The sequence below is a fragment of the Grammomys surdaster genome, unplaced genomic scaffold (assembly GCF_004785775.1).
Source record: "Grammomys surdaster isolate TR1022 unplaced genomic scaffold, NIH_TR_1.0 61, whole genome shotgun sequence".
Classification (NCBI taxonomy): Eukaryota; Metazoa; Chordata; class Mammalia; order Rodentia; family Muridae; genus Grammomys; species Grammomys surdaster.
The window spans coordinates 1,568,820-1,578,490 of NW_021604563.1; the positions used below are offsets into that span (position 1 = coordinate 1,568,820).

General features: G+C 36.8%; 1 non-coding gene across 1 annotated transcript; it reads left to right on the top strand.

Annotated features, from left to right (window-relative positions):
- The first annotated feature begins 9,221 nt into the window (after positions 1-9,221).
- Positions 9,222-9,366, top strand: LOC114609206. Its single transcript, XR_003709481.1, has one exon. It is a non-coding gene; the product is annotated as a small nucleolar RNA SNORA48 (small nucleolar RNA).
- Positions 9,367-9,671: the final 305 nt, after the last annotated feature.

Genomic DNA, 9,671 nt, shown 5'->3' on the forward strand with positions numbered 1-9,671 from the left:
CCAAACCAAACCAAACCAAACCAAACCAAACCAAACCAAACCAAACCCCTAAAGTCCGGAAACAGAAATGATTAATGAAACAAGAAAAGATAGCAAAGGAGAAAGACTTAAAATTCTAGACTGTTTTTATTTTAAAAGATGGGATTTAGGGTGATGGGGAGGGTTTGAGACCATGATTAGCAGTTGAGGGATGGCAGTGCAGTACTTTTATTTATACTTCCCTATGTTGTGGGACTCAGAGAATGTTTTCTGAAATTAAATAGCAATCTTTGTGGAAGGAAAAAAAAAACTCAAAGCTGATCTTTTCCCATGTGTCACATGAAATAAATGAGGGCTTTTATGTTACCAAGCATATCAACACATTTTTTTTTTCCGTTGGTAAATTTTTGTTAGGTAAATTAAATGTTCTGAGCAGGTACACTATCAGGGCTAAACTTATCAAAGCTATTAATCTTCATGTTTTAAGGTGGTCAATTCATTGTTGAAGTGGTTAAACTGGAACATTTCTCCAGTGGATTTGTGCCTTCTCAGAAACATTTTCCTCCCTTTGGAATGTGCAACAGTGAGACCCTGCTACATTTTCTTTATCCCCTGTTTACAGGCTACAATTAAACAACTTGTTTACTTATTTATTGCTCATACCAAAGACACGGTAAGACCTGTTAAGTTATGGATCACATCACTGAAGTTCACTCCTGCCTCATTGAATGAGTTAATGTGTGACCACAAACTTGTGTTGGCACAAGACTGCCATTACATTTGCTCCAATAAAGCTTAGCTAGGTTTTTTAGTTACCTATAGGGCACATCTGTTCAAAATGTCTTGAAGTCTCTTAGTAAGAGGCACAAAAAGTACTGAACACTTACAGAAGTACATCCTGGAATTAATAAAGTATGGTGAGGGAGTTGCCAACACACCTTTTATGATCATATTTTAGCCTGTGTTGTGTGTTGGCAACCAGAGGTTTATGGGCAGTGTTCACCAATAGAGAAAACTCATTGACACCAAATTTGCTTTGGAAAATCTGTTTTGCATCTTTAACAATATTTTAAGAGGAGGCACACATCAGCATTGGTTTGTTGAACTATAATTCGTTTTTACTGGGCCAGGTTCAACAAAATGGTAAAAGGGGGATGCTTTTTGTTCTTTCAATTTCAGTGATTATTGTCTGCTTTTTGAATTTTAACAAACACTGTAGCTACAGCCGTAATTACTAGATTTCATTTTTGTTCTACTGAACCATTTTTTTTTAAATTGAAGAATGCCAAACACAGGCAAGATTACATACAAACATCGAATTTAAATAAAATAACTCCAAATTAATAATGGAAAAATAAGGCAACTGATTTATCTCTTGGCGTTTGCATTTTGCGACTCACATTCACATTCTCAAGTCATGTGAAAGTTGTTATTGTTGTGCCTGTGTTAATATGAGAGCTACTTGATTCCCAGTGAAAGATTTTAAAGATCCACTTTTATCCTGTTTCATTACAAGGAGAATTAAGAGCATTTTATTGCGTGTACTCTTGTAATTTCGTCCTTTGGTTTTTTAAAATCCAATTGTCGAAAACATGTGTGGGCTGTTCTTTCTGACATCAATTAGACTGGGACTGGACCATGTTTGCAAGAATAGTGGCTTCAGTTTTTCTGTTTAGTTTAGAAGATCCCAAAAATTTTTGGTGAAAATATTGATGACTTAAACCTTATGTGGTACCTGATAAGGATCATTTCTCAATTACAATATGTCAAATGTTAGTTACATGAGCATTCTTTACACTGTGCTTCATTTGAAGGAAAGGTGAACTTATGAAGCAGATGTTCTTACTACGTCTGAAGATGAGGAAAACTGAAGGTTAAGAAGACAGCTTTGTAGTCTTGACCTTATAAGCAAGAGGACATGAGCTCTAGCCCTAGAACCCTCATGAGAAAGCTAAGAATGGTGGTAAGCACATGTACTCAGAGCCCTGGAAGGCAGAGAGCCAGATGGATTGCTGTGATTCTCTGATCTATCAACCTAGCTAAATCTGTGAGCCCCAGATCTCACTGAGAAACTCTTATCTCAAAACACAAGACTCACATGGAACAACATGTGAGGTTGATCTCTGGCCTTGAAGTACATGAGCACACAAATACATGCGCAAATACATGCACAAATACATCCAACCCTCACAGAAATAAGCAGAAAGACAGGATCATGCACATACCTACACCCACTCCTTCTCAACATGTCCTCACAGGGCACTTAGTTTTTAAGGCGGTACAGTGATTTGTCCATGATCACAGCCAATAAATAATGGAGCCACAGTTCAGATTCCAATTGAATGCCATTCATTTTCTCCTTAACTACTTTGTAACACCGAAAACATGAATGAGAGTAAAGCAAGAGAATATGTCTTAGGGGCAGATCCACAGGTGGATCATGCAAATGCACATTTTAGATAGGAGTACTAGTCAACATCTCTTCCTAGCTGGGTACTCTGATGGGTGGTGCTCAGCTATATAAACAGATGGATTCAAGTTCTGAGTTGATGTTCTTAAGTAATTCAGCCAAGAAACTCCTTCCATCACTTTAAAATAGTGTATTCACCAACCACTGAGAGCAGAATCAGGCACAATATGACTCTCATTGATTAAATACTCTATACAAACTGAGATGTGATACAGAATGTGGAGTGCTAATGTTTACATTTGGATATCTAAAACAGGTGTTTGAATGCACAAATACCTACTGCAGAGCCCTGTGAGAGACTGTTATTGGTTCTGCGTGTCTGAAATTGGAATATAATTATGGGTTCTATGTTCATAGTCTCATTCATGAGAACATTTGTATGGTATCAGGTAGAAAGAATAGAAGCAAAAGGCCGTAATGGGAACTCATCTAAAAGAAGACATAAAACACGGGGAGGATTGATTGATTTTGATAAAAACACATTCATGTTAGAGCATTAAGACATCAAGAAGGGTCAAAACAGTCTTCAAGTTTAAGGACAGAGAACAGAAAATAGCTCTCCTGATAAGGTGCAGAGATGGGAAGACTTGAGAAAGTATAATTATTTTTTGAGAAGAGCAAAGAAAGACAAGGTAGGTGTAAAATACTGATTAGGTTTCCTCAAGTGAAGGAGGGGATGTCCATATTCTAAGTTTACTTTGTGTGCATGCTCTATTGTCCTGCTGGCCCTGTAGGTGGTTAGAGAGGCTCTGTAGCATACTAAGGAAGACTGTCTAGGCAGTACTGCAGATGGAATGTATGATCTGGAAGCACACCATCTCAGCCAAAATTGTAGTTCTGTCATTTACTAGTTGTGTGGCCTTGGGAAAATTACACGTTGTTACCTCATTTTCTTAATTACAGAATGGAAATTCCAATGGTATTTAACTCATAGGGCTATTATGAACATTAAAATGATGCATATTAATTATCTAATGCAGGTTCAAGTACACAGTAAAAACTTAATAGGAGAAGCTGCTTCTATTTTATGTGTTTAGTGTGGTGATATTATCTATGTTTCTATATCATTAGCCACAGTAGTGTATTTTGATAGTGATTCTTTCAGCTTGAGTTTTGACAGTATGCTCACTGACAAATGTACTTTTATGATTTGTTTTTGCCAGGGGTGGGGGGATGTCAGTGAAGGGGTTTTGTTTGACAAGAGTGTGAGAACGCAAATGACTGGAAAAGGATTTGTCTGTTTAATATAGAGACTTTTGGGTCAGAAAACCCTATGAGTATTTCATGGTTGCTATTTTTTCTTAGCACTCACTCCTAGCAAGATATCCCAAACTCCAATTTTCCTTTCAAATCCACTAACCAACCAAAGACTAAGAACTATTTTCCTTGCACATTTAGCACTACTTAGAGGGGGATCGAGGAAGTGGGCAGCAGTGATATAGAAAGACAGGGCATGCAGAGCCTAAAATGCTGGCAGAGATCCAGGATGACATTGATGACTTCAGCACTGGAGAAAAACTCCAGTTTCTCTCACTGTTTGATGGCTTTTTGGATGGTTGCAAAATAAAACCCAATCTGTCATGTAACTAACTGAATTCCTTTTAACTGCTCAATTCTACTTTCTGTGAAAATCAAGTTCTTTTTAGTAAGTTTAATGTTCATTCCAGATGTTTGTTTGGCAAACAGATAATTTCCTCTGGAGTGGAGAACCAATAGAAAGCGTGAGAACAAAATATCAGTCTGATATGTGTCCTAATGTGTCAGCTCAGGAGCCTTTGTGTGGCCTCTATTTACCAACTGTAACGTTAAAAATGTATATGAAGCCATGTATAGAGTTGCTTGAAGCAATTGAATGAGAGGTTAAGAATTTAGGGTTAACTATTTCATTTTATGGCTCATAGTCCCAAAGTCTGATGAATGTATAATATTTTATTTGAATCTGATGTTAGCATGTTGTTAAGTTAGAAATGTCCGCAGCCTTGAGTGATAGAGGGCTACAGTTGGAGTCAGAACTTTCAGTTGTGACTGGTTTCCAAGATTCAGGTGCTCTTATTTTCATTCCATCTCACTAAAAAGAGAATTAAAACATGCCTCCGAGTTATGATTGACCTGATACTGAATAGCTGCCAGCAACAATCTGTCAAGGTTATAGTGGAACAAAAGTTGTGATATTGTTCTTTATTGAAAACCTCCTACGTTAGTGCCTGAGATTTGGGAACTAAGTTTTCCTTAATATGTCTTTACATTGTTTAACAGGTCCTCATGCACATTTAAGAAATATATTCATATTCTGTATTTCATTTAAAGTTGATCTTCCAAATTCAGCCTGCTTTGTTTTTCTAAAATATTTGGAAGCCCCATGAGACAATTTATGTGTGTGTTTTAAAAAAGTACTAACATGATCATAAAACCCACACTCTGATTGATAGAAGCCCCATCCTTATACAATTTGGAAAGATCAATGGTATCTCTAGGAGTCAAAGTTTGGGTGCAATACTCTACCCATGTAGGTGTAATTAAATGGAAGAGGGTCCTAATACAGATGGTATTGTTTAGTTCCTTTGGATTTCTAGAACATGAAGAATCATGTAGAAAAGTTTCATAATTACATTATTCCAAGGAATTTATGTTTAAAAACTACTTTCAGTGCATTTCTGTCCTAGATAGATGCAGCTCTATTTATATCCTGTATACCCACAAAGGAAGTGCTTTTAGCAGTGACAGCAAAATATTAGAAACATTTGTGGATACTGGATTGTTGAGACCAAATGTTGATTGATCATTCTAATCTAGCTCTCTTAATTATTTACTACATGAAGATATTTTCTTGTATTTAAAATATTCTATATTTGTTCATTGACTTATACTTTTTACCCTCTAGTTTTTTAGTTACACACCAGGAAGGGATCCTATAAAATTGTTCTCCATTTATTTTAACAATCAATATAGTACTTAGTCAGTAAATATGTATAGAATAAACAGTCAGTGGACTGCTTTATGAAAAATGTTCCCTTAGGAGTTAACTTATCAAGAATCTTTGGAATGTATTCTGTGTTCAAATCAATATTGACCAAAAATGCCTGAATTGTAACACATGTACAATTTAGTCCATGTAAGATTGGGCTGACTAGTCTGCTACTTCTAAAGAAGAGAAAATATATCTCCAAGAAGCAATATTATATGCTGAGACTCTTCATATTTTTTAAACAGTTAACATCACATTTAGTGGTGAAGAGGTATATGCTTTTCATCTGAAGTCAAAGGTTATTGATATTAATTTTAATCTCTCTTTTCATGATTCATAAATTATTTTTTTGGTTTTTTAAATAATTTTTATTTTTTTTATTTAATCACTTTACATTCTGCTGACTGTCCCCCTCAGTCACCCCCTCCCATAGTCCTTCTCTCATTCACCCTTCTCTTCTCCTTTGAGTCGATGCCCCTCTCACTATCTCCCCTCCTTGGCACTTCAAGTCTCTGTGAGGCTAGGCACTTTCTCTCCCATTGAGGCTAGACATGACAGCCCAGGTGGAAAAACATATCCTGTGCACAGGTGCAGCTTTTGGAATAGCCCCCTTCCTGTTGTTTGGGACCCACATGAAGACCAAGCTTCATGTAATTTAGCTCGTGTAATAACCAGACAACTTGAGACCCATCCCGTGGATAAACACCAGTCCCTAACACTATTAATGATATGCTGTTATTGTTGAAGATAGGATAGCTGTCCTCTGAGAAGCTCCACTCAGAATCTGACTCAGATGCAGACACCCACAGTCAAACAGTGGATAGATCTTGGGAACTCTTATGGAAGAATAGGGGAAGGATTTAGGGTCCCAAAGGGGATATAAACCTCACAGGAAGACTAACAGAATAAACTAACTTGGACCCTTGTGGCTCTCAGAGTCTAACCACTAACCAGAAACTCTTCTTTAATATCACCTTTAGAGAGTCACACACGAAGGGAATATCATTTCTTCAGGTCTCTATCTTATCTCTGAGCTCACCTATATGCTACAACTTTACATACATTTAATTCTCAAAGTATGATTCTGGATACCTTACAGGATAAAGGTGTTCAAGCAAAGAGCTTAGTCATGTATTCAGTTAATTATTCATCAGTGTTATAGACTGGAATTATCTATTAAATGTTTCCCCTATCCTGTTACCCCATGGCATGTCTAAATCAGAAATCAGTTTGCCATTTTCCATAACTTTCTTATGACTTTCGTTCAGCAATAACTACAAAATGAAGATAAAACATTGCACCACTGAACATGTGCTATACATTTCCATTTCTTCATACACATGTACTTTCTATGTGTTTTTCCTTCTTTGTATCTTTTGGAATACCCTCTGGCCCTGTGGTCTCATTTCGTCAAAGGTTCACATCAACAGATTGGAGAGAACTTCAAAGTGTGGTTAGGATAATTATTTTGGGCTTCCTCCCTGCATAGGTAGCTGCAGATTTGTTGTGTTCTTGTACTCTGTTGGAACTCTCATGGAGCCTTCTTCCCTAAAGCTTATAGTAAGTAACAAAATATTATTTGCTCCAGACTACTGTTGATTGTTTGAAATTCATCTTTACATATCTGTGTCTCTTTTATCAAATATTCCCCAAATTATATAATATAATCTGCTATTAGTTAGTTGAGTAGAGTTTGGCTACCAACATATCTATGGTTCCTAGAAATGCATTGTGTTCATGCATTTCTGTCTTTTCTGCCTGGAATATACTTAAATTTCTGACCCTTCACATAGAATTCTCGAAGTACAAGAAAGGTTTAGGTCACAAAGTTTCCTGGTGCTTTTGTTTCAGGTGGGTCAGGGAGAATGATTAGTGATCCTGCTTTTAATAATATACCTATTTCCTATATTATCTCCTTTCATGCATTTCACCACTGCTAGATGGTGACTGGCTTAATAACAGGAAATGTGTATTATTTATTTCTCCAAGCCCAGAGCAGAATATCACATATACCATTCTGTCTGTAAAATCTAAGAATTCTAAAAACTGAATACTTATTGACAAAAGGAAAAAAAGAAAGAAAAGAAAAGCAGAATACTAAAAACCGAAGAACAATGGAAGAATTAAAGCCTTTTGTAAAGCATATTTTTCATATTATATTTGTTTCCACTTATGTGTAACCCATCCTTTCTGATCAGAGATGACCTATACTCTCCATGTTATGTATCCCTTTATGACCATTGTGACTCTTCTGCTTGAGCTTTGCTGCTCTGATCAGCAAACAGTAAAATAAGACATTTAAATCGAAATTTGACCTTCCGTCAAAATAGATCTTTTATTGCATAGATACATCCAACTCTTGCCTACTATTAAAGATATCTATTTAACTCAGGAACTTGAGAGCTAAACTCAAGTATTAAAGTTTCATTAAATGAACCATCATGCTGGCTCAAGTCAATAGTTCACTTATTATTTAAAGGCTACATGACCCTCCTCTAACTGATGGCTCCTGAGGGATTATTATAAACTGAAAGTCAGTGTCCAGTAATCCCCCCAAAGATTTTTTTCACTGTTAGACATATCTAGTGCAAATTCATCCATTAAATGGCCTTGCTTCCTTTAAAAAACATATTTGAAGAATAATTCAAATAAGCACTTGTTCTATCATTTCTATGGACAAATTGTGAATTCATTAAAGCTATTATTCAAAATCAAGTGTAGAGGGGTCCTATTTTCTGTATGTAATAGGACTCACTCTGACCATGGTGACTCTATCACTGGGGCTTTAGTGCTTTGAGAAAAAAAAGAAAAAAATGAACAAAACAATAAAATATATTTCGATGAATATTTTTACAGCTAAAAGAAATGGAATAGATATCTCACAAAACTACTTGCTTTCAAATTCAACCAATGTGGAGATATACATTTTTACTTCCTTTTACCTAGAGTAGGTTATAAAGTGGGAGCTCAGGCCAAAGAGAAGCCTTAGTCCATGACTTCTAAGTTTTCTATACAAACTACCTGTAAACTTTGCTAGCATTTGCAATGTCAGATTTTACTTCCTAATGAACTGAGATTATAAAAACTAATGCTGAGCTGGGGAGTGACAAGCTGCATATGTAAGCTACTCTTCTGATGACTCTGATGAGTGTCCACATTGTCAGAAATACCAATGGTTAAAGAGCAAGTCAGGGTAAGAAATTCTAGGACAATAAAGGCATGTTGGGTTTTTTGCAGGGAGGGGGAGGAGTTTCTCAAGCACATCTGGTCCTGTAGCTGAATCTTTTATCATCCCATGTCTTCATATTTTTGTTTTATGCTACATTGGGGGTAATTTTTTACATTATACACCCATTTTGTGTCTCTCTACCTCAGGCTTAGCTTTTTCTGGATTTTTGCTGTAATCACAGCACCCGTCACACTGTATAGATAGGCAATTTTAAGACTCAGAAAAAATGGAAGTCGGTTGAAATGTATGGCACCACAATAATAATATCCAAATTCCAAATTTTAAGGAACAAATACAGACTATAAACCTATTTATGGCTATAAATGTGAATGACTTAAAATGTGAAAATTAATAAGCAATATTGACTTTAATAGCTGAAGTAGACTGAACCTTCTATATCTCTCCAGTATGCTCATCCTAGTCGCAAGAACCTGTGAGCACTTTACCTTATGTGACAGAGAGAGCTTTGATGTTGCAGTTTAAGGACCTTAAATTGGATAAATTATACAGGATTTTATTGTCCTGAGTTATTTGTGTGGACCTGAGATAATCACAAATATAGTTATAAAAGGAAGGAAAACCACCTGAGAATGGGTAAAGAGACACCGTGTTCTTGGCATTGTTCTTATATCAGTCAGGGGCAGAGCAGACAACAGTCCTTTGTTCATCCTAGCTTCATACCTGGCCTGGTGTCCAGAGCTGTCCTATGTCTAGGACACAGAAAAATCAAATCAAATAAAATACAGACAGCATAGCACAGGAGGAGAAAGACAGAGTTTTGCAATGCCATGCACAGTGCTAGCAGAGAAAGATGCCCCACAGACTGACCTTCTGCCCCACTGCATAGGGCGGTCGTAGACAAACAGAACCTGGCTGATCACCATGCAGAGCAGCGAGGGAGGAGGAAGACAGAGACTTCCGGACCACCATGCCACCCACAGACCTGTCCACTAGTGCAGTGTACAGGCAGGCTGTAGACACTGGTTTGCCATCAAATCTGTTGCCTAAAGGTCCCCCAGTGTATGCAG